The following is a 23,952-nucleotide window of genomic DNA, read 5'->3' on the forward strand; positions in this document are numbered from 1 at the left end:
ATTCAAAACTCCTTTACTCTTATGCCCATTCTAGTGTATGGATATACTCAAACAAATAAGTAAAATATGTAGTATTTTCAAAGGGAAAAATTAAAAGGTGACTATAGACTGGAAGAGGGGGGATAAAGAATGTTTGGGGGGCAGACAATCTTGTAAATTTAAATGAAATGGTTGGGGAAGACCTCACTGAAAATTGACATTTAAGCAAAGATTTAATTTATTTAAATGAGTTAAAAAACACAAAGGAATTAGAACAGTTCTTTACATATAGCAAACATAAAAATGCTTTTATTAAATACTATTTATTGAATGCTTTCTTTGAGTTGGGCTTTATGCAAGTGTTTTATATAACATTATCTTGTTGATTCATTACAGTAGCTCTGTAAAGTAAAGATTATTATTAGCGCTTTTTTTTTTTTTTTACGTGGGCAGCCACTGGGAATCGAACCTGGGTCTCTGGCATCGCAGGCGAGAACTCTGCCTGCTGAGCCACCATGGCCCACCCATTAGCGCATTTTACTGAATAGAAATCTGAAGTGACATTGACTGGTCCACGGCCACATATTGAGTCGGTGGTAGATCAAAGCCTCTGAACTTGTCCCATGAGGCCTAGTTCATTTATTTATTCATCCATCATTTCTGGAGATACATTGGGTGCTTAGAGACTTTATTAAACCTGGAGTCACAAAGATAAGACTGGTCCTTGTTGCTGGCTTGTTTAGGGGGAATAGTACTGAGGGGCTTGAAGGTTTGGCATGGAGTTTGTGGCATGATGAAGTGTCACCTACTCGGTATTTCAACTTGAGAGTAAGGGTGGCTTTGCCTGGGACTCTACTACCAGCACCTGGCTCTTGCACACTCATTACTGCGTGTGTTGTGTGCATATACACATGCCATCTGAGGAGGGGAGGGTGGGTAAACCAAATTATTGGCCAATGGCTATTACTTCGTTTGCCGAAGATGCTTCAGATTTTCAGGATGGCTGCCTGCTAAAGTTTAAGCAAAAAAGAAAAATGAAGCAGGACTCAGCTCGCTGATGAGTGAACTATAAATTTTGCCCAGAAAATGCTGGCAATGCTGTAAAATTCAGGCCACCATCTGTTAGTGCTTGCTTGAAGTAGCATTTGTACTGGATAATTAAGATGTCACATGCATTTGAAGCACAAATCATCAGTGCACGGGTGCCTAGCATCCCTGGAAAGATTGTGGCTGGTGAAGATGTCTCAAAGAATATCATTTTATGTTTAGGATATGTTTATATGATAGCACAGGAACGACTTTTGGGGGGTCACTCAAGTGGGGATAGGTGGAGGAGGAGAAAGGGACAACTGTGGAAATGGCTTGCTTGAGATGACCGCATAATTTAATCAAAATGATCAGTTGGCCATCCCTGTGCAGTCTGACAGACCTCATATATGTTTGTCCATCACTCTGCAAAGCTCAGGGTGAACTGAAAGATACATATGATGGAGGAAAGAGGCAATTCTGGTTAAGCCTGAAATACCTAATAATAGTAAAAGTTGTGACTTGTTTAGTATTTTATGATTTGCAAAGTGCCTTCTAACTTATTTAATTTTGCTGACAATCCTATGAGGTAGGGATTATATGTACATTTTACAGATGAGAAAACTGAGGCTCAGAGAAATGGCTTAGATTGCCCAAAGTGACTTATATAGTGAATGGCAGAGCCGTGATTGAAACCAGGGCCCATTTAACTCTAAATCTTCAGTTATTTCCCCTAATCCATGGGGCCCAAGAGCAGGCCACCTGGAAATTTGAGCCAACTAATTTTATGATACTTGTTCAAACAAACAAACACATCCTTTACACGTGAACTTACAGGACTCATTCCCTAACAAAGCTGGTAGAAACTGTCAAGCATAGTGAGGGCCAGGAATTTTAAAATAATAAGAAACATTTATTGATTGCTTCCTATGAGGTAGGTGCTATTCTGGGTGCTAAATGCATTCATTATCTCATTTAATCCCCAAAACCACTCCACAGTGTACATGCACTATATTAGATCCAGAAGGTTCCTCTTAGTGTGGATTTCCACACGCCTTCTGGAGGGACATGCTCTTGGCATGGCTGGAGCTGAGTCAAGGTTTGGCTTCTAAAGTCTGCTTTTTTTTTTTGCAACAGAGATCATAATTGATGGGATCAGGAATTCTGGGTTGGCTTGCTTCCAAGTGGTTTCTCAAGAGTGTCTTGCTTTCTCATCATTGTCAGAGAGGAGATGAGCGCTGCCCAGGCTTTGATGAGATGTTCTCTACCCAGTGCCTGCAAGTTTACCTTCATTTCCCCCCTTTGTGGGTGAACAAGCTATTTTGTGCTTCCACAGTTGGCGCCTGGGCACCTGCTTCAATTGTGACTTTTATCAGGTAGCGGGATGCTGACACTACATACCTACGTTGCCCCCCGAGGGCTGCTCCCACTCCTGCTATGAAATGCAGATAATCATTCTTGTCACTCCTCCTGGCATTACTAAGAGATTGTGAAAACAAGCAATGCAATGTCTCTAAAGACCTTGCAAAAAATAATTAATCACATAGAATTTGTCTCATTCTAGTGGTTTTCAGAAACGTTGGGACAGAGTACATTTCCACATAAGCAAAGTTAACAGGCTACTACATATTCGCCCTAGGAGGTTTTCTTGCCATCTTTTATGTCAGGTCTGCACTGCTTGCCCCTGTTATCCCACAAACCAGCATCCCCTTTCCCAGCCATGTGCCTGGGGCTTCACCAAGTATTCATTCCTCAACTGCCCTTCTCTTTTTTAATTTTAATTTTTAATTAATATATATTATATAGCCACATATATATAAAAATAACACACATAAAAATGACATATACAAAAAAGCAATACATTTCAATGCACAGCACAATTAGTTGTAGAACAGATTTCAGAGTTTGGTATGGGTTACAATTCTATAATTTTAGGTTTCTCCTTCTAGCTGCTCTAAGATACTGGAGACTAAAAGAAACATCAATATAATAATTCAGCACTCATACTCATTTGTTAAAACCAACCTTCTCTGTATAACTCCACCATCACCGTTGATCTTTCTCCCACTCTTTAGGAGTATTTGGGCTATCCCCATTCTAACTTTTTCATGTTGGAAGGGACTGTCTGTAATGTGGGGTCGGGGGATGGAACTAGTTGATGTTCTGGAGAGGCTGGGCCCTCTGCATTTCAGGGCTTATCTGGCCTTCCTCCACCATGCCCCAGTTCCCCCAGTGGCAAGCTATCGGGCAGTCTTGCAGTCCCCTTTCTCAATTCTGTAAGCTGTCTGAAAGAAAAAAAAAGAAAGAAAGAAAAGAAAAGAAAAAAAAAATGCTTCTTGTCATATGGCCAAATTGCTCTGCACAGATGAAAGGGACAAGACTGACAGGTGATTGTTCCCTGAGATTACAGCCTAAACCCAGGCTGAACCTAAAACACCTGGAGGGAAAAAAAAAATGCCAGGGGTTTTGAATAATGCTCCCCAACTGGCTCCAACTCTGAAGACTAAATGCACATGCACCATTTCCACTCCATTTCCTTAAACTGGTCTCTGGGCTCGTCTGTAATGAAACCCCTGTAGGGGAAGAAAAAAACATGGTCTCTGAGAGAGAGAATTATTTTGCTTGCTTACGTCCTCCTCTCCTGGAAAACAGTCAAGTGGGTGTCTAGATCAAGGTCTGCATCATTGTTAACTTTAATGCCAACCTTAGAAGGCCCGTGGGTTCTTCTAATATTTATTCATTGTAGGTATTCTTTTTTTTTTTTTTTTTTTAATTTTTGCATGGGCAGGCACGGGAATCGAACCCGGGTCTCCGGCATGGCAGGTGAGAACTCTGCCACTGAGCCACCATCACACCGCCCTGCAGGTATTTTTATATAATGCTATAAACCAGTTTAAAAACTTTTAAACTCTCTATCTTCAGTGTTTTATAGTATGCTCACCAACTCCGTGGCATCCTCGTTAGTCCCAGCTCTCCCCTTGGTTATACTGCTCTCCTCCTTGTCTTCCACATGCCCTTTTTTATACCATTTTTCCCTATCCTGAATGACCTCCAGGCTTCCACCACACCTGTCCAAATCCTAGTTTAGTGGAACGAGTGCAACCTTTCGAATTAGGTAGATGTGGGTTTGTATCCCAGCTCTGTCATCTTGGATAAGGTACTTAATGTCTTTGAGCCTCAGTTTCCTCATCTGTAAAATGGGGATGATAATTGGCTCTCTCTACTAGAGATTCTTTGAGCACTGAGTGAGATAACTTCCACAAATTGCCCTAGTACTTTATTGGTGCTCAGTGAACGGAATAATTGTTGTTACTGTTGAAACACAGTTAACATATCTTCATGTGTATTGTGTCTTCCCTGATGCAGCCTGAGGGCATCCCTCCTTCTTCTGAACAACACCCATTTAGCATGTAAGCAGGCATTAATATGTGTCATTCATTTGATCATTAATTCAGTGAGCAAGTGTTTGTTGTGCATCTAGTATGTGATGGGCACACTACCAGATGCTCAGCGGGGGTAGAAGTAGAGAGTTGGGAGTGAAAGAAGGAGGGGAGTGGGGATGGAGCTGACACAAATTCCATCTCTGCTTTTAAACATCTTATTTTCTAATAGAGAAGATGCTCATCTTCACAAATAAGTAGAATGGAAGGAATGAGGTGGTGTGTTTTGTATGGATGATGCAGCTGGAGGCGCAGCTGGAAGAGTGTGGCTGCTGAGCAGTGAAAGACAAAGTCCTGGGAACATCAGCTCTCTTCTTTATTGGTAACTTTCCCCTGTTTGCTTGTGTCACCTGCTAAGTTAGGGCTATGGCTTCTTAAGGAAGAGTGAGTGGAATTTTATCATCCACAGAGCTTACTTCAGGACATAATGGGCTCTGAGTACATGCACTGATGTGAGACGCCTCTGTAAAGTACCTGTAGTAGACAGGCCAAAGTGACTTCAACGCACCCTGGAAAAGACCACCTGTTCTCTTGCTCCCTGTTATCGCCACAGCAGGAAAGAGAACACAATGTGGAACTCGATATGTAAAAAGTTAAAATGGCTTGAATTGTATTTACTTATGAATGAATATATAAATAAAACCATCTCTTTTGAACTTTAAAGAATTGGAGGCTTATTTTAAACAAAGAGCATTGTGTTGGGGATTTGGGTATTGAAGAAAGGGTAGGACCAGAGGCAGCTATGGATGAGTACAGGCAGGTGCAGAGAGCACTTCCCAGGATGCTTTTGCCCAACATGCCCCTCTGTTTTAACCTACTGCTTGTCCCTCCGTGTCTGGGAAATCATGCCTGATGGTGCTTTGCATGGACATTAGAACCATCTTCTGTGGCCTGGCTTTAGCCAGAGCAGGTTTGTGTAGGGCCTGTTGGAAGTTGGATCTTTCACCCTATTTCAGCACCCAATTTCCCCACTCCTGAATAACTTTCTACTCAACTAACTCAACGTAGTCTAAGTTGTTTATTCAATAACGTACTAGCCCTTTAAGGCAGATTCCAATGAGTTGGAATTTGTCCTGATTGAGACTGGACTGGATAACAGTAGCAGTGGTGGGAGGCAAACAAACAAACAAAAAAAACAACCCGTGCGTCAAAAGTCTGGGCTTCAAGCCCCAGAGCTCCTAATGAACTCTGCCACCTTGAGAAAGTCACCCAGCCTCTCTGAACATCCGTTTCCTTTGCTGTTCAATAAGACAGCTGGCTTTGGTGACTAAAGCAGGAACAAATATAACAGCCCCCACCTCCGCACCCCCTCTCCCCATTACTGCTATCCACACAAATAATAGAACTAGAAACAGGAGATCCTTTCCAGGTCATTTACCACTGCTGCATTTTAAGAGTGGTGGGCTGGGTCATTGGCTCTACCTCCTCCATCCTCTGGCTAAGGCCAGAGGGATGTTCTCTGCTCTGGAGGAGTCCGTCAGGACAGTATTTGTAGGAATTTTCAAGGCCTGTGTACAGGAAGAAATTCGGTTACGAGCTATTCTTTCAGGCTGGGCTTTTGACCACCATGACTATATGCAGAGGCAGAGAAGGAAAGCTGAAGTCTTTTGGATTTGTCTGCTTTAAACACCCAGAATCAATATCTGATCCATACCTCTGCTGAATGGAATCAAATTTGGGAGTGTGCGTTCTTCTGAACCAGCAAAGCAAACTTTTGAGAACTGTGTTAAGACCACTTCACACCGCTTAGGGAATGAAGAAGTTGTGGGCAGAGCTTCATTTCCCATGCAGTTCCTTCCAATTAATAATGCTACTTTACCTCAAGAATACTTTTTTTTTGAGAAGATGCAGTGGCATGCCTATAATCCAATGTGGCAGCTTCCTTGCTGTGAGATGATGTCACCGCTTCCTAATAGCCCATCTCTTCCTCACTAAATCGTTTTCCAGAACTACAGGCTGGACCAAGTGGCTCTGACCTTTATCAGCTGAATAAAACAAAGAGGCAAAAGCAACCAGTGATAGCGACAGCAGCACAGAAAACAATCAAGAAAATGAATATATCCAAAAGTGTCAGAGGAAAAGATATGATTATCAGGTCCAATCAAAAAAGTTATTTTTATTTTAGTACTCATGATGAAACTGCACTAAACTATAAATCAAACGTTTCTTTATAGGCAGCAACCTAGGAGAGCAGTTTCTTTATAGAAGAGCAGAGTTCCTTTATACTGAAGTGTTCAGTGCGTTACAGGCACAACTACAATAGACTTAGAAATGGAGCTGTGAATTTTCTGAAAGAAACTGTTGAAGAGTTGCTTTTTGTTCCTAATGAAGGCTGAATATGCAGGTTTTAGTTTCCTATATTAATACTTTAGATAACATTTTATTTTTTGTTTATATGTATTGTTGCTGAGCCTTACTCTCCTATGAGTTTATTTCATGAAGCAAGGACATATAAAGTGATACCAAAGGAAAGGTGATTATCACAAGACTAGATTTTGGATCATTCCTGTTTCATATGATTGTATATAAATATGGATGGTGGCCTCTTTAATTCTCACTGTTTACTTGTATTTAATAGTAATTAGTTGGCTATGTCAGCATTTATTACCCATCTCTTTTTTTTTTTAACTTGTTTTTTATTGCATGACATGTATACAAAGCAAAGAAAGAAAAAAACAATAGTTTTCAAAGCACTCTTCTACAAGTAGTTACAGAGTTTGTCATGGGCTACCATACCATCCTCTCAGATTTTTCCTTCTAGCTGCTCAGAGCATTGGAGACTAGAAGGAAGAAATATTTTTTATCATAACAATTGACTTCTTTTTTCTTTTCTGTGAAAAATAACATGTACAAAAAGCAATACATTTTAAAGCACAGCACTACAATTAGTTGTAGGACAGATTTCAGAGTTTGATATGGGTTACAATTCCACAATTTTAGGTTTTTACTTCTAGCTGCTCTAAGATACTGGAGACTAAAAGATATATCAATACAATGATTTCGGCAATCATATACTCATTTGTTAAACCCTACCTTCTCTATATAACTCCACCATCACGTTTGATCTTTCTATCCCACTCTTTAGGGGTATTTAGGCTATGGCTGTTTTAACTTTCTCATGTTGAAAGGGGCTGTCAGTAATATGGGGTAGGGAGATGGAACTAGCTGGTGTTCTGGAGAGGCTGGGCCCTCTAGGTTTCAGGTCTTATCTGATCCAGGGACCCATCTGGAGGTTGTAGGTTTCTGGAAAGTTACCCTAGTGCATGGAACCTTTGTAGATCTTACATATTGCTCTAGGTGTTCTTTAGGGTTGGCTGGAATGGTTTTGGTTGGTGTTGGCAAATTATGATACGTAGCAATGTCTAACTGCAGCTTGTGTAAGAGTGATCTCTAGAGTAGCCTCTCCACTCTATTTGAACTCTCTCAGCCACTGACACTTTATTAGTTACACTTCTTTTCCCCCTTTTGGCCAGGATGGAATTGTTGATCCAACTGATGCCAGGTCTAGGATTCATCCCTGCAAGTCATCTCCCTCACCCCCAGGGAGACTTTCACCCCTGGATGTCATGTCCCATGTAGGGGAAGAGGCCAATGATTTCACTTTCAGTGTTATATGAGCCATCTCTTTGGCAGCTGGATTTCAGAGAATAGACTTAACAATTTAAATTTTGATAATTTCATAAACAAGTAAAGAGAATGATATTTTATTTATGTATGCTATTTAATATTTTTGTTTATTGTCTGAATCGAGTTTCCTATTTGTGGTCCATTTATGTTTTTGAAGGTAGAGGACATGTAAAATAAATAGTTTATTTGGACATGTTTGTTCATTTTATAATTCTTCATAAACTAGAATGATGAAAATATTTATTTACTAAAGCTAATTGAAAGAATCATGTGACTTAATTGAGCGTTAACTACACTGTTCGATAGGAAAAGCCATGCTTGGATATTATAACACTTCACAGATCTTTTTTATATAAATTAATAGTTAAATATTTGTTTTCAACGAACTGGGAAATTGAGTTTAACTTTTGGTTATAAATATAAAATGTAGTGGAGTTTTAAATGTAAATACTAGTCAATTTCCATCTGATCAACATGAAAAACTAAATTCGTTATGATGTAGTTTGATATATACCTTCATATTCCTGAATCTCCAAACTGGAAAAAGTGAGACTTTTCCTTTTTAAATTCACATGCTTTTACCTCAACCTTGAATCATGGTAAAGGAAAATGTGTCCCTACGATTTACCTTAGCCTTAAATTCTTTCACTGTGATTGTGATTATTGGAAATATGCATGTAGGAATGTCTTTTAACAGTCAAAAGTAACATTTTTGGAAGAAAATTATCTTGAAATAGTATTAAATTAACTAAAATCAGAACTTCAAGGGATTTTGAAACTTCTTTCATCACAGACAAGCATCTTTATAGCAACTTTAACAAGTCAATTTACTTGAACCAACCAGGAGGCTAAAAAATTCACCTATACCATGGTGACTTTCACTGTTAGAAAGTATAAAGCTTCCCTTAAAATGTCAACATAATTTATAATGCTGAATAATTTTGTGTTCTCCTTTCCCCAAATGCCATATATTTGAGGTAAAAGTCATTTAAATTATTTTCCTTAAAGTTTTTCTTTTCGTATTTTAATTCCCCTGCACAGAATCTTTTTATTTTTAAGTATGTATTTACACATCCTGCTTAAAATGCCAGAAGACGCTTGGAATTTAAGAACAAAATCAGACATGTTGTATATTCTCATAGTTGCTCATTTATTTAAAAATGAATTTCTGTGATGTATCAGGCAATGGCAAAACAAGAGAAAAATTACTTACAATCAAAGTTGGACACAAAAGATTCTGAGTGCAAAATTCATCCTTGAAATCTTTGCTAAAATGACCTCTCCCAAGCTATAGTTTCAAATGTGTAGCTGTTTAGGCAAGGATATCATGTTTGAAATCTCAGCATTAAATGCAGTTATTATAAGATCAACATTATTGGATTTATCATCCTATGGTTATGATAACATTCTGATATAATACCCTGCTTAGAGTTTAATGAAAGAAGGAGTTAAGAATTATTACACTTTCTTTAGCCCTGTCTAGATGCAAAGACATTGTACACTGACATGGGCTCAGTCTTCCCTTGTATGACTAAATATTAATAAAATAATAGGTGATTAGAAAGTGAAAAAAAAAGAGTAGTGGGCTAGGAAGAGGAGATTTAAAAAGGAAGAAAACAAGTAATTCACCTCTCCCGAGCTAGCATTTATAATGGTGTATTAAGAACACATTTAAAAGAAATCATCTAATTCTGTAGTCTTCTGCCCAGGATAGCAGGCCAGTTCAGTCAAAATGTTTCTTGGATAGGCCATCAGCAAACCTTTTCAGTGAATCCTAGAACTGCTTTGTAGAAAGCAGAAAAGTAGAGTTGTCCCCTAATACATTAAAAAATGTTCATTTCGCCATTACCAGACTTCATTACCACTCCCAAGAGCTAAAGCTTTGAGATTAATCAACCTCCTCCAAAAGAGAAGGCAATGACTGCTCACCTGCTATTTACAACTCTGCATTTTTTGAGAATTAATGCCGATAATACTGTTGCAACACTTTTCAGAGTAAGGGATGGTGTTTTCTGATGATCCTCCCCCCCCCCCCCCCGCCCAAAATTCCAAGTTTGAATCCCCAGAGAAGGAACCCGATTTTAAATCATTAACACCACAAATCTCTTTCAAATTGTGGAGTGTTTGCAAGTGCCTTAATCAGGATAGTATGTTTGAGTGGCCTATTTCAATTTGATCACACTGATTAAGTTTCTGTAGCTAGTGTATGTTGCATTTCCAATTCAATTAAATGAGAATCTCCTGTCATTACTAGATATTACCAGAATGCCCCCGATGTCTGAAGACTAGACCTGGTTTCTTCAATTTCTACTGACTTCCTGATTATATAATCTTCCTATTAAATGAAATCGATGAAAGCTCAAATTAAATTCAGCAAACTCTTAAAGAGTAAATATGCTTTCCCTATACATTTGGTGTATTTTCACCTCGAGGTGTGGAGCACATTAGTTGGAATGCATTGATTACTTTAGCAATAAATTTTACAGGGCTCCCTCCCCTCATATACCAATTTCTAGAACACTCTATCCTGTTCCTGTTGGAAAGCAGTGTAAATGTGGATGATGAATAGGCACTGCTCTCTATTATCTATGTATTATAGTTGTGCCTCTTTCGGCAATAGATAAGAGCTATCTTATGTAAATGCAATTGCTTTGTAAATGTAAATGCCTATTGGGTCATCGATCACCCTGCAGATGGAGGGAGCAGAGCAGTAGGGGGAGGTGTGAAAGAAAGTGTCTAGGGATAGGAAGGAGGAAAATTGCTAAGTGGGTAATGGATTGAATCATGGCGCTGGGGAACTTTGGGGAGAGAGGGGGTGTGCTGGGATGAAAAAGAACAGCCAGGGAGCTGCCGACCCCCTCCCACACCCCTGTTTGGAGACCTGCGCAGGCCTCCAAAGGCCTCGCTTTCCTGAAAGAGAAATGGGCCTAGTCGGTGCAGGAGTGACGCAGGAGGGACTAAAAGGAAGATGTGACTTCCATGTTGAGTGCAGTACACCTGTCTTTTGCCTATCCATATTTAGGCTTGGGCTCCCCCAAACCTACCTACTCTCAGCAACCCACTTTGATCGAGAGGGTTTTATCTGAAAATGGCCCCTTGGGGTTCAACATCATTCACCTCAGCCTGGAGAAAAACGGTACTGAATAGAGCCAACCCTACTAGTTGTCATACCCTGGCAGCTCCGCTTATTCCTTGCGTGGTATCAGGAGGTGGGCAGGCCCAGCAGTCAACACAGGAACCATCTGGCTAAGGGTGCCCCTGGAATTTTCTCACAGTATGTTAGGTCCTTTTTATGGATTCTGGATTTCAAAACTTGCTCTAAGCCAAATGTGTGACTCACAGACCAATAAAGCCCTCTAAATTCATTTGTAAGACATCTTGAAGATAAACAAGGGGGAAAAGCTTTCTATTTTTGCCATGCTTTTCTTTTTTGTATCCCTCCTACTTCCAAAAAGGATTTGAGGTGACTTCCAAGAGGCTCTTACTCATGCCTAGAAGTATTTCAGAACTATTTCTAAAAGTCGAATCATGCATATCATCTAAATAGAGAAGAGTGATTATATAAAAACATGACTATATCAGGAATCTCTTGCTTTACAGAATAGATAAACTCTGGGGGAGTTGTTAAGTGTGTGAAGTATTTTGGGCACTTACTCAGTATTTCCCTTGGGTGTTGTTTTTGTTGTCCTCTCAGCATTTGCACTTTCCTCCCAAGCAAAACTTACCTGTCCTGTATCCCACCCCTGCGAGGATCTTTATTTCCTTCTAATAAAGTACATACTAATAAATATGCATTACTGATTACAAGGCCTTGATATGTTGCTAGCCCTAGCGCTCAAAGGATTTCCTGTAATGGTAGCAGAGAGATTTAGGACCAGAAATAATGCTGTAAGAGTCAATCCCATCCTCCAAAGAATGAACAGCCTAGTGACAGGGGAAAAAGAAAGAAAGCATGTGTAAAAAATCAGGGAAAAGAGACAGGTACTGCTGACTCTAAATGCACGTGGGGCTCAGAGAAAGGAAAGAACAAGCTCATGCAGCTGGAGCTCTGTGCAATGTTAAGAGGCTTTTGGCAGGGCCCAGCAGGGGAAGGCTGCTAGAAGAGGTGAACGCCCATGTGGGCAGGATGTGGAGGCACACGAGAGAGAGAAGGGAGAGCATCTGGATCTGCTCTTCTCTGCAGGCTGCCCCCCTCTCTTGGCTTCCTCCACACCCCATTCAGGCCGCTCACATCACCTCCTCTCTTTCGTTCTGCTTTCTTCTCCCTCCCTGCTCTTTTCTGCAGTTTCCCTTCCTCCTTCCTTTCTCTTCCTGGCCTCCTTTGTTCCCCTCCATCTTCACCCCTCCAGCCTCTGCTTCACCTCATTCTGTTCTTCTGATGAGTCCTCTTTGCTCCCCTGTTTCTCTGTCTCCTTTGGTCAGTTGCCAGGTCAGCTTAAAATGAGGGCCAGAGAGGAGCTCTGGATCCCAGGATCCCAGAATATGAGTTAAGCCACAGGGCTGAAATCTGGTTGGAGGCAAATGGACCCTCGGCTTGCCTTTTGAGAAGTCACTTTTCCTCCAGTTCCTTGCTGGAGGGTCCATATGCTCCTAGGTAGGCGTGGTCTTGGGCCAAACTGTGCCCTTGGCACCCATCTCCTCTCCTCCCCTCACCCTTTGGCTTCAACTTTGCGCTTCTGGCATCGGTGCAACCACTAGTAAGGAAATCAAGTCAGCCAAGTTGTTTGCTGCAAGAAGCTTAACAAGAGGCAGAAAGAGAGTGACGTTTTGCAGTTGCTTCTGGAGGACAAGAAAGCCTTCCTATCACAAGGGTGGGACAGTTGAGGAAGAATCAGTGCAGGATGTCTGACAAGAGAGGCTTAAAAAAAAATTAGGCAAGGTAGAATAGCATAGAGTTTAATAGCATTAGCTCTGTAGCCACCCCGTTGGAAATTTGAATCCCAATTCTGCCTCTTATAAGCTGTGTGACTTCAGAGAGTTGCTCAACCTCTCTGTGCTTTTCTTTCTTCATCTGTAAAGTGAGGATGTTAATATTAGCATCCGCCTCATAGGGTGGGTACAATAATTAAATGTGTTAATACATGTTAATCACTAAGAATTGTGGCTGGCATATAAGTAAAGGGTCAATGAGCACTTGCTTTTGTTATGTGAATGTGGGGGCACACAGGAGTCCGATATAGCCACACATTTTGTGCAGAATGCTTCTCTCGGTACCTGTGGAAGCTGACCCAGGATCGGATAGGGGGCGCTCTAAGCCATTTCCAATGTCAAGGGCAGTGACACCTTTCTCTTCTGGGACCACACTGCACTGAACTTTGGGGTGGCCAGCCCGCTCAATATAGCTGTGAAAAATCATCCACAACCCCTCAGTTTAGTCAATTGCATTTATTGTTCTGAAATCCAGTGTGGAGCAAGTGGAGTAGCTCCGGAGCCTTGGGATTCTGGTGCCATTTAACACTGAAAATTGCACCCTACAAGACACCCCCCCCCAAAAAAAAAAATTGGCTGTAAAAATGTTGAGAGCAAGTTGTTTAAATTGCAGGCCTATGATACAGTCCAGTCTAATTTCTCATTGGGAAGACTTCTACTTATAGTTCTACCTATTCTCTATCTGTGACTTTGGGGCTTGTTAATAATTCCCCAATGAGGGTGGAATTCCCAAACTCATTTTCCTTGCTTCCCTTTCATGGCTTGTTCCTGGTGGCATGGGAAAGCGTAGCTTCAGCCTGCAGCCCAGCACCAGAAGATGTATAGGGCCATTGCTTTGTCTGAAAACCCAAGTCTTGGTGGAACCAATGGGGTTATCCTTTTGAATGGCAAATGGCTAACTAGCACAGCTATTACAGTCCCGGAGCCCTGGGAGGAGGTTTTCAGAGCTAACTAATGTTTCCTTAAAAGATCCTGAAACGTGTGTAGGGTAACACATATTTTATCATAGTTATTCTGGCTCTGCGAGTGCAATGAAAATGTTAGCCTTGGCATATCAATCGTGTTTTACAGATGACTGTAATTTCCTGAATGTCAAACTCCAAATTTTTCTACTAAGCAAACTTTTCAGTGGCAAAACAGATTGCCTCCATAATGTATCACTGTGGGCAGGAAAAATGAAATCTTTATGCACTGTATTATGAATCAATGAGGCATTGAGATTCCTGGAAGGGTGAGTGGACTCTGGAAAATGAAAAACTGCAGCTATTCCATCTCTCCAAACCGCTGTTCAGGGACTGCAGGCTTCTGTGACATTCCATGTGTGGGCCACAGAATGATCAGATTCGAGCTGAAACCAATTCCGTTTCTTTCCCTGCGTTTTGATCAGGTAAATGTTGCTGTAAATATAACGTAAGTCGAGGCATCGAACAAATCCTTGTCCAGAAGCCTCCCAATGTGATTCCCTTTGCCTCTGTGATAACAGCCATGTCGGGTTATTAATAAAGGGACCCTGAGAGAACCGCAAGTTTCATTAAGAGAAAAACAACATCCATGGCAGATAATTATGGGATGCTGAGCACTGTACGTGGACTATCTCGTTGAGAAAAGTGGGTGCTTACAGATGAGGAAACCATGATGTTAGAAGGTTAAGTCACTTGCCCAAGGCCACACAACTTGTATGGCAGGGCTGGGTCTTGCTTCCAGAACTTTCTGACTTTAGAAACTGAGCTCTTAACTACAAAAAATTTCTCGTTGGCTGGCCATTTCTCAGGACTCTGGGCCATTGAGAGTGAAGAAAGGAGATATAAAGAGGACCTGGTCCTGCCCCCTTTCCAAGGGGCAGCCTTGGAGAGAAGAGAAGACTTAAGACAGGATTCAGCCCAGATTATAAGGTTGTATGCCTAGGCTCTCCTAAGAGAGGGTGAGATCATCCATTCTGGAGGTTTGCAGCAAGGTGTGGTTGCTTCAGCTGTGCAAGTCAGGGGAAAGGAGGCCTGGAAAAGACAGCACTATTCAGGCGGAGATGCGCAGGCTGTTTGGTGCTTGTGGCAGCACCATAACCATAGGCAGAAGCATGGGCATGGGGCAGCGATGAGAGGCATAGCGAGGAGCTGGGTTTTCTTAGAGTGTGGGGCCAATGTGCAGGGAAATAGTGACGCAAGACAAGACCGGAATAAGACAATGATAAATTGGGCATGTTATTCAACTAAAAATCAACTGCTAATTTTCTCTACAGAATTTATGCTTTACCCTTTTATGCCTGTGCTTCCAAAATTAAAATTTTTCTTTTGTATGATGTGTGGCAGGGTCAACATTTCACTCTTTTTCCATGTGAATATTCCCTTATTGCAGCACCATTTCTTGAATTTTTGTTTGTTTGTTTTTGGGGAAGTGCATGGACTGGGACTCAAACCCGGGTCTCTGGCATGGTAGGTGAGAATTCTCCCCACAATTTATTTTGAAACTGGAGATTTCAGACAGGTCCTTAGCCCCAGCAAAATTCTTTGAGGTTAGTTAGTCCCCTCCTCCCTTCTAAATGACTGAGAAGTCTTAATAGTTTATTACGTCTTACGCCTACCCTCTGCCCACTCACAGAAGGCAGAACTTAACCCAAAGAAATAAATCCTACAGTGTGATCTCTGGAGCAGGTATTAGCAGGGAGCAACTGTGTGCTTCCCAGTATCCCTGAAATCATGCCACCTCATAAGGCTGGCCCTGGTTGTATGTCCTATTAGGGTGCAGCAGACACCGCCGCACAGCTTCGTGCAAAATTCTTTTCATTTCAAAATAAAATAGGCAGAGTCGCGTGGGCTATCAAAACGAGTCTGGACTTGGTATAACGTGATGTGGATTTAAGACATGAGATGTGGTTGCTTACCAGCTGTGTGATCTTGCACCTCTGCACATTGGTATCTGCATCTCCAAAATGGACTTGGCCTGTCTCCTAACAGGCATATAGTGAAGGTCTAATGAAAGAGAGAATGAGAATGTGCTTTGTTAAAACAATCTTTGCCATAGGGAACTTTCTAGACGGAGGGGAAAGAGAGGGGTTTGGGGTGCTAAGACTTCAAAAAGGTTTACTATTACAGCTTTTTAAACTTTGGAAATGAACTGAGAAATTTAAATGTTTCTAATTATTTAAGAACCTTGAAGGGGAGTTCACTAGTCACCTCAACTCTGCTTGGCACACTGAAATACGGCAACTCTGCCCTCTCCAAAATGTACCTGCCCATATTTCAACTGTCAACACATTCTTTCAATCACATAGATGGTAAAGGTCAATGCCTTCTCCCCACACACATTTCTAGTAACACCTAGACTCATCAATGTTAAATGGAGGGAGGGGGAGGTAAGGAAACAACAGGACTTCAAAAGTAGCCCTGGGGAAGTCAAATCTTGTTTTAACTTAGTGGGTTCATGACTGATTCATGATTTTGAAAAGGAAAACAAAAACAAACAAACAAACAAAAAGTTTGATCAAAACTGTCAAACAAACAGTTTGATCAAAAGTGTCACCAAATGGCCCATTTTAAATCCCTTTGTCTTCTTTGAGTAGAAAGGAATAATCTGTCTGATTAGACTATGGAACCAGCCTTTCACCTGAGGCAGTGGCCACTCCAGTACTAGTTGTCATTTCTGGGCCTAAGGAATGCCTCCTGCCCCACAGTACTTGACCTGCCTGAAATTAAGTCAGGAAGTCTCAGCATCACCCCTTAGATGCAAATCTTTAATCTCTTAAAGACGCAAATCTTTCTAGTGGTGCTAAGAATATGACACCTTGGTGAAAAGTGTTTCTCTAATCACTTTCCTTCCAGATCTAAGACATTTGAGTGGCCTAAGATTGGAAAGTCCTTTGGGAAAGGCTGGAGGAAAGGGGATGTGTGGGATGGGGGATGGGGAAAGGTGGAGGACAAGGTTTTCTGGCCTCATATAAGACAAAAGGAAGTAAGGAAGGGTGAACTTGTTTGTAGACCTTGGTGAGGAAGTGTCTGAGGGGAAGCCGCCTTCTTCTCCCTTTCGGATGGCATCCTGTGTGCAACAGTCTCTCCTGGCTGGGGCAGTGCCACCAAAGGCAGTGCAGTGCTGGCAGTGAGGGGCTTGTGTGGCTTCAGGGCTAATGCCCTTGGATTCTAACTGGAGGTGAATAACCCGGAAGGAGAAGCTGAATGTGGCTCAGGAGGGAGAGGAAAAAGCAGAGCATTCTGGGCAATTCCAAGACTTTATAGTAGATGTTCCATCAGTTGCCATCCACCGGTCTGAGTCCCTGTAAGATGCTGGGTCCTGTGCTGACCTTAAAGAGGGATGCCAAGAATTCTTAGCTCTCAAGCAGCTTACAGCCTGGTTGGCAAGACAAGACAAGAGAAATGGACTGTTTGGATCTCCATTAGCAGTTTAGTGTGCAACAGAGAGACGTGAGAATGGAGACCATTGAGTCTGGAATTAGGAGACCTGGGTTCTGGTTCTGGACATGCTGCTGCTACCTGTGTATCCTTGGGCAAGTTACACCTCTGTTTGAGGCTCATTTTCCTCTAAAATGGGGATTCTATTTCTTGTCTTCGATACCTCACAAGTTTGCATGAGGAACTAAAGACATAATCAGTGAAAACCTTTTGAAATGTCTGATTGGTAGTAATCAAACCTTCTTACCTTCCCCCTTCCCTCCCCATCCCCCCCCAGCACTAATGTCAGTGGACCTTCTCCACATGACCTTTCTGCACATCCATTGTGGGAGGGAACTGTCACTTAGAGTAATCAGCTGTGACCTTAAATCCAACTCACTCTGGGTCACCATCCCTGAGAAAGAACCTTCATTCCAGCAAGGAAAGCGAAGCTAGAAGAGAAATCTGTGTAGGTGGCTCCTGCAGCATGTAAGCGAGCGTGACTTGCCATTGACATGTCTTCAGGGTGAGTGATTAATGGTAGTGTCCGAGGGTGGTTCTGCCTTCAAGCATTTGCCTGAAGTTAGAAAGTCAGGGTCAGACATCTCTCTCTTAGTCTGATCATTGACATTTAGTCCTTCTTTATGGGTTTCAAATCTTGCAGTGGAGAATAAATGAGCTCCTGCCAACCAGAGGGGCTGCCTGTTCGTGAAGCCGATTCCTGCTGGTCGGTCACCTTGAGCAGGATATTCTGAAAACTGAGCGAGGAAGCAGAGATTTGGTTTTGGATCCCCCGGCTCTACCACAAACTAGCTGTGGGGCCCTTCATTTCTGGGTCTGCTGTTGTCATTGGCGAAGGAACTGGGCCCCGCCAACCCTAGTGTTCTGGGCATAAACTATAGGGATTTTGCCTTCCCCCGTGGGTGCCTCTGATCAGTCCCCTTCCCGGAGACTATGCCTTTTTGTCATTCTGGGTCTGGTTTCCAAACGTGGGAAAGCAGCCCAGAGGTCAGAGCGTGCCGGGGACGGGTGAGGAGCACCGCCAGGCTCCCCCATCAGGGAACCTCTCCCCACCAATACCTATTAGACGGCCCCACCCCTTTTCATTCAAGGAAGATCCCGTTTTGCACAAAAAAAGGGGCTTGCCATTTGCCCTGGGTTTTCTGGTGTTTGGCGTTTGTTGCTACCTTGTCTAAAAGTGTGAGGTGGTTATGCTTTCACCAAACAAAATGGAGCCGTGGCCTGTTTCACAGCATACACAGCTAATTCCACGCACTGTAAGTTTTCCCGTTCTGTCACATTTTGGACAGCTACGCAAACGTCTCTTCCTTCGGATTCAGGAAGGTACAGTGTGATGTTAAATTGTCACCTGGGGGAAGATACAGGGAGGGCACGTGGCCCCCTTCCCCCCCCCCCCCGCCCCAAACCTCTTAAAGGGGAAGCAGAGAAAGCGTGTTCACTGCAAACTTCGAGAATTCTTGTAGCCCTTAAGCACTTTTTCGGCACATGACCTTCAGAATAATTCCTCCTTGACAAGCAGGATCTTTTTGTTTTCGCAGTGCCTTCCTATACCCAATCCAGCGTGACAGAGGATTCTTTTTTTTTTTTTTTTTTTAGGTAGGGAGGCTGGGTGGGGAATTAGCGCCTTACTTCTTTATTTGCCATATTATCATTGTAAAGGAACAAGGCTGTGCCTGTTAAGGTATATAATGCATATTTCCACTTACATGCAGCCCGGCCCTGTTATTCACGAATTGGGCCTTTTGCAGCCTGAATACCTGAAGGGAAAACTCTCCCTGGGGAAAAGGAGGCCTGACCCTGCCAGCCCTTGAAATTTCTGAATGGCTCCAATTCTTTCCAGTTGAAATGGTTAATGAGGGCTGCTTCCCCGACAAAAGCCAGCATTTGCACTTGATCTCTCTCAGCACCTTAAAACAATATTAGCGCTCATTAAAATCAGCCTGGGGCTTAAGAAGGGCAGGCAGCCTTCATTTAGTGGGACAAAAAAGTTTCCCCTGCACTCTTCTGGAAAACTGCACAATGCTAAGAGCAGGCATTTATCCTGACTAGGATTCTTCTAACTACTTCTCCAAAGCACAGTCAGGGAGCCTGAAGCCCAAACAGCACAGTCCAGCAGGCCCAGGTGAAGGAGTGACTACAGTCTGTTCATAATTACCTTAAATAATATTTATTGACTGCCTACTAGGTGAAAAAAAAAAAAAAAGCCTGTTACTTGATCCCTTGTCTTTGTGTAGGTCCCTAAAGAAATGATTACACGTGTCTCCAGATTTCTCACAATCTGGAGATGGCAGGGAAGCCGGTATATGGTTTCTTCGTCTACGGGATGGGAAACTTGGGACTAAAATGGTCACCAGCTGCATCCCAAACCCCAGCCCCGCCCCCCCCCCAACTCTAACACGTACAGATCCCATCCCTGAGGTTCTGAAATGAATTCGCAAAAATCAACAAATGGGCCCCGTCCTTTCACATCCCTTCATATCCCACTGCCTCTTATTTTAAACTCCCTGCTCCAGCCAGCCAGTTTTGCTCCTGGCCTCTGGATCCTGGGACGGTGCTGGGGCCCAGGAAAGGATGCGCGGGCCAGTGGGTGAGACATACGCGGTGGTGAGGATACAGAGACCAAGTAGCGCATCCGCCAGGGCATTGGGTAAGAGTTTGTGCTCAGGAGTCATGCAGACCTTACAGACAAAATCACTCACTCTGTGATTTTAGCAAGATTAAGTAACAATTTTTAGCTCAATCCTCTTATTTGTATGTAAAATAGTTGATTTGGGCTAGACTGTCCCTTTAACAACAACAGCAGTAGAAACTAACATTTGTTGAGGGCTTATGTTCCAACTCTGTGGTTTTTCCTACTTTATTAGTGATAAAAATGGAAGCACAGAGAGGTTAAGTTATTTGCCCAAGTTGACACAGCTACTAACTTCCAGAGCTGGAATTTGAGCCCAGACAACCTGGCTCTAGAACACCACTGTCCAATAGAAATATAATATAAGCCACATGTGTAATGTTAAATTTTCTAATAGCGAAATTAAATAAGGCAAAAAGATACAGATGCGATGCGTTTGGATAATATGTTTTACTTAACCCAGTATATCCAGAGTATTATCATTTTAACCTGTGATCATATAATCAGTCCTTAATGAGATCGTTTACATTCTTCTCACAGTTACTCTTGGAAATCTTACTATGCTGGAAAACACTTGCCACATATCTCAGTTCACACTAGCCGCATTTCAATAGTTTAAATAGCTCCCTGTGGCTGGTGGTTTCCGTCTTGGACAGATTAGCTTAGGAGCACATTCTCTTAACCATTACACGCAGTCTGCTGCAAATGAAGTCATTAGCACCTATTTGGTGGGGTTTTGTAAGAAAGCATCTAGCATAATGCGTGGCACGTGATATGCGCCCATGAAACCATACCATTGATTAGCATCCCCTCTCCTGTGCTGTTGCCCATGTCAAAATACAGGATATAAAATGCTTCCTCACTACAGAGAGATGTACCCCACATCCCCCACCCCCACCCCCTTAGTTAAATCCTTTCTATCCGTTAGGTCCCTCCTACTCCATGAAGCCTTCCTGATTACCATGGCACACAGTAAATGCCCTCTTCCCTGATTCATTTGACACCTACTCCCGGATGACACAATCAGCGCTTCACTAGATTCTGCCTTTACCCCCCAGTGAATTGTGGTCCTGTCTCCTCCACTGAATTCTAAGCACTTCGAGAGCAGGAGCCCAGATATCTATGGCATCCTCGCTGTGGTCGCAGTGCTGCTCATGGAAACTTCTAGGCCACCCACCCACCCGCAGTTGGTACATTGATCAGGGATTGATGAAACATCTGTCCTGCAACCTGAGGCCAAGTCCCCACCTCCAGGGCTAAAAGGGCACTGTGTTCTGTCCTTGTGTATGCCTGTTCCCGAATTGAATGTCACAAAGTTAGCAGTTTTATTACTTCCTTGTTGAGTTCTGAGCATGCTGTGTTTTGTAGTGTGTGCACTGGCTAATAACGAGGCAGGACAGAGGCAGTGACACTGATTGCCCCACTGGTGACACTTAGAAATTTCCCCGGCCTCTTTCTGTCCCCTGGTTGAAGGATAAGAACGGTTGGCGCTTAACCATTCTTCACCTCTCTCTGATCCTAATTCACGGCTGGGGAACTGAAAAGAACCGATTCCTATCTCTGACCGCCCCAGGTTCCAGCCCTAAGGGGGCAGCACTTTGACAGAAGAAAACCACATCAGAATAATGCAGTAAGCTGAGCTGTGCCTGTGGGGAGGGAGGGGTCCCTGGAAGGGAAATGTCCATGTGACTTGGGCAGACCATATCCCTACTACATCATCTGTGCACTGAGGGGCTTTTTCTCCAAAAGTTCTTTCTATCTCAGTAGCACACTCACAACATAATTTTAGAATGCAAAAATTTGTGGGGGAGTTCCACTCATCTTTCATGATGACAGTACTCCTCATTAGATTAATCTTGAAATGGACTTGATAAATTTTAATCTCATGTGAATGTTTCAAATAAGCATTGTAATGCATTTTAGTAAAATATATTAATGATGCAAAAAAGTTTGCGGAGGAAGGGATAGTATAAGCTGCAGACATTTTCATGATGCCAAGCAACTGAGTGAACTCTGGGTCATACATCTTGGAATTTCACATCTTGTTAAAGACCTCAGCTTTTTCACTCTTTGCAGAATTCCTTAGATTTATATATATTGGAGCATACTGGGCTTTGGGGAAGAGAAGAGCTAGAATTCTTGAAAAAGAAGTAATTATGACCAGGACTTATTGTGTGAAGAATTCTACCTTCGTGTGAATTTGCAGACATTTGAAATCTTCAGTTCTTTTCCAGCTCAGAAAAAATCATTTTCCTGCTTATAATAGAAGGAGCAGAAGGAGAATGGCATAGAAAAATCCTTATGTTTAATGAAAAGCCATTTGTGCCCCGTTGACTGTTTTCTGAAATACACGGTTAACCTTCAGTTAACCAGAGGAAACAAATCGATTAAGTTGCTAATTAAGGGGTTACTTTGTATACACAGAGGTATGAACAGTAGCAGACAAACCCTGCAGAGAGAACTGAAGAATTCCTTTGGTGGGTCAAAGACTCTTCACCCACCTCTTCAAAGTTGAGCTTGTGTCTGGTGGATGCCCTGCCTGGTATGACTGTGGCAAGCGCTAGGGTCTGGTTCATCTACATAGGAACCAGTCAAATCTTGTATGTCTTGCAGATCAATGGGCTCCTAAGGATTGATCCTGCTCCCCATTTCTCATGGACTGCCCAGCAGAGCCTGGCCAAGTCATGAGCCCACAACATGGACTCCAAGGGGAAAGGGAGAGGTTCAGCAGTCAGATCATTTAGGTCTTTTCAGTGTTATGAAGACAATTCAATGAAATCACAAGTGTCACTGCACCCTGTAGCCCATGCTATATTCCTGCGCTGGTTCTTTCTTCTCCCTAGAGACGGGATAGTCTACTAAGCCACAAGACTGTTTTGACAAATGTACCAAAAGTGACACATCATAGTGAATGGCCTCCCACTTCACAGTAGTCCCCCCTTGCACCCCACACTCCTTTTATGAGGCTGTCAGCACCACTGTTCACAACATTTATGGGACTTCTCTTTGGGGACTGCCAGTATGTGAGCCACACAAGAAATAAGTCAAAGTGGCAACTCCAGGGCTGGAGGGAGCCAATCCATTAAGTCTGAAGCCTATTTGCCTTTGATTCAATTAACTGTACTTTTACTTATTCTGCACTCATATATTAATGTTGTTTGATCTGAAAGCCATCCTCCTTGCTTTTCCAGGTCATTTGCATGCAATGAGAGGATCTGTGCAGTTGGTTTAGGCATCATTAGTCAAGGAAGGAGAGCAGACCTTCAGTATTAATGATTCAGTGTCATATCAACCCCCGCGGTCTGCAGGGTTCACTTAGCCCCCCTACAGCACTCCTTATCTCTGTGCCGCTTGACATTACTCCAAGAACAGAATGAATAAAGGTTGAGCTTTCTAAAAAAAATGCAGACCTAAACTACAGATAGAATAAAATGCTCAGTTCTATTGATTTGAGCTAAGAATTTGTTTCCTTTCTTGAATTAACTTATTATCGATCACTGCTACGACCTTAACTGGTAGTTTTGGTGGCCTTCTGTAAAACAAAATGGCTTTGATATTTATTTCCCCTTTAAGTAGTGCAGGAAAAACCTTATGGTGACCTTTTGTGACCCAGTAACCTCAAAGGCAAGTAAATGTTTTCAGCATGAGCCTTATAACTTTGCTAGGATAAAATTCTCTGACAGAAACGGGCATCCCTGTAAACTTCTCCAAGGAGTATAGTGAGAATTCACACAAGCCCTTGGGGACCAGTTTACCTTGCCCACACTCTGGAACCTCCGGGAATCTCAGAGACCACATACCTAGGGCAGTGATTCTCAAACTGGACTGTGGATGTGTTTCAGAATCTCCTGAATTCTGTGTGTTAGTGTTAGTAAGATAGTAAGACCCCCAACCCCTGAGTTCCTGTTTCGGTAGGTGGGTC

The 23,952-nt window shown here is 42.5% G+C and overlaps 1 protein-coding gene and 1 pseudogene across 1 annotated transcript in view; both read left to right on the forward strand.

Annotated features, from left to right (window-relative positions):
• Positions 1-23,952, forward strand: part of HS6ST2 (heparan sulfate 6-O-sulfotransferase 2) — a 378,854-nt gene that overhangs the window by 340,168 nt on the left and 14,734 nt on the right. The gene's annotated exons all lie outside the window — the stretch shown is intronic.
• On the forward strand, positions 5,898-6,570 carry LOC143670907 (splicing regulator RBM11 pseudogene; annotated as a pseudogene).

Source organism: Tamandua tetradactyla, chromosome X, assembly GCF_023851605.1.
Source record: "Tamandua tetradactyla isolate mTamTet1 chromosome X, mTamTet1.pri, whole genome shotgun sequence".
Lineage (NCBI taxonomy): Eukaryota > Metazoa > Chordata > Mammalia > Pilosa > Myrmecophagidae > Tamandua > Tamandua tetradactyla.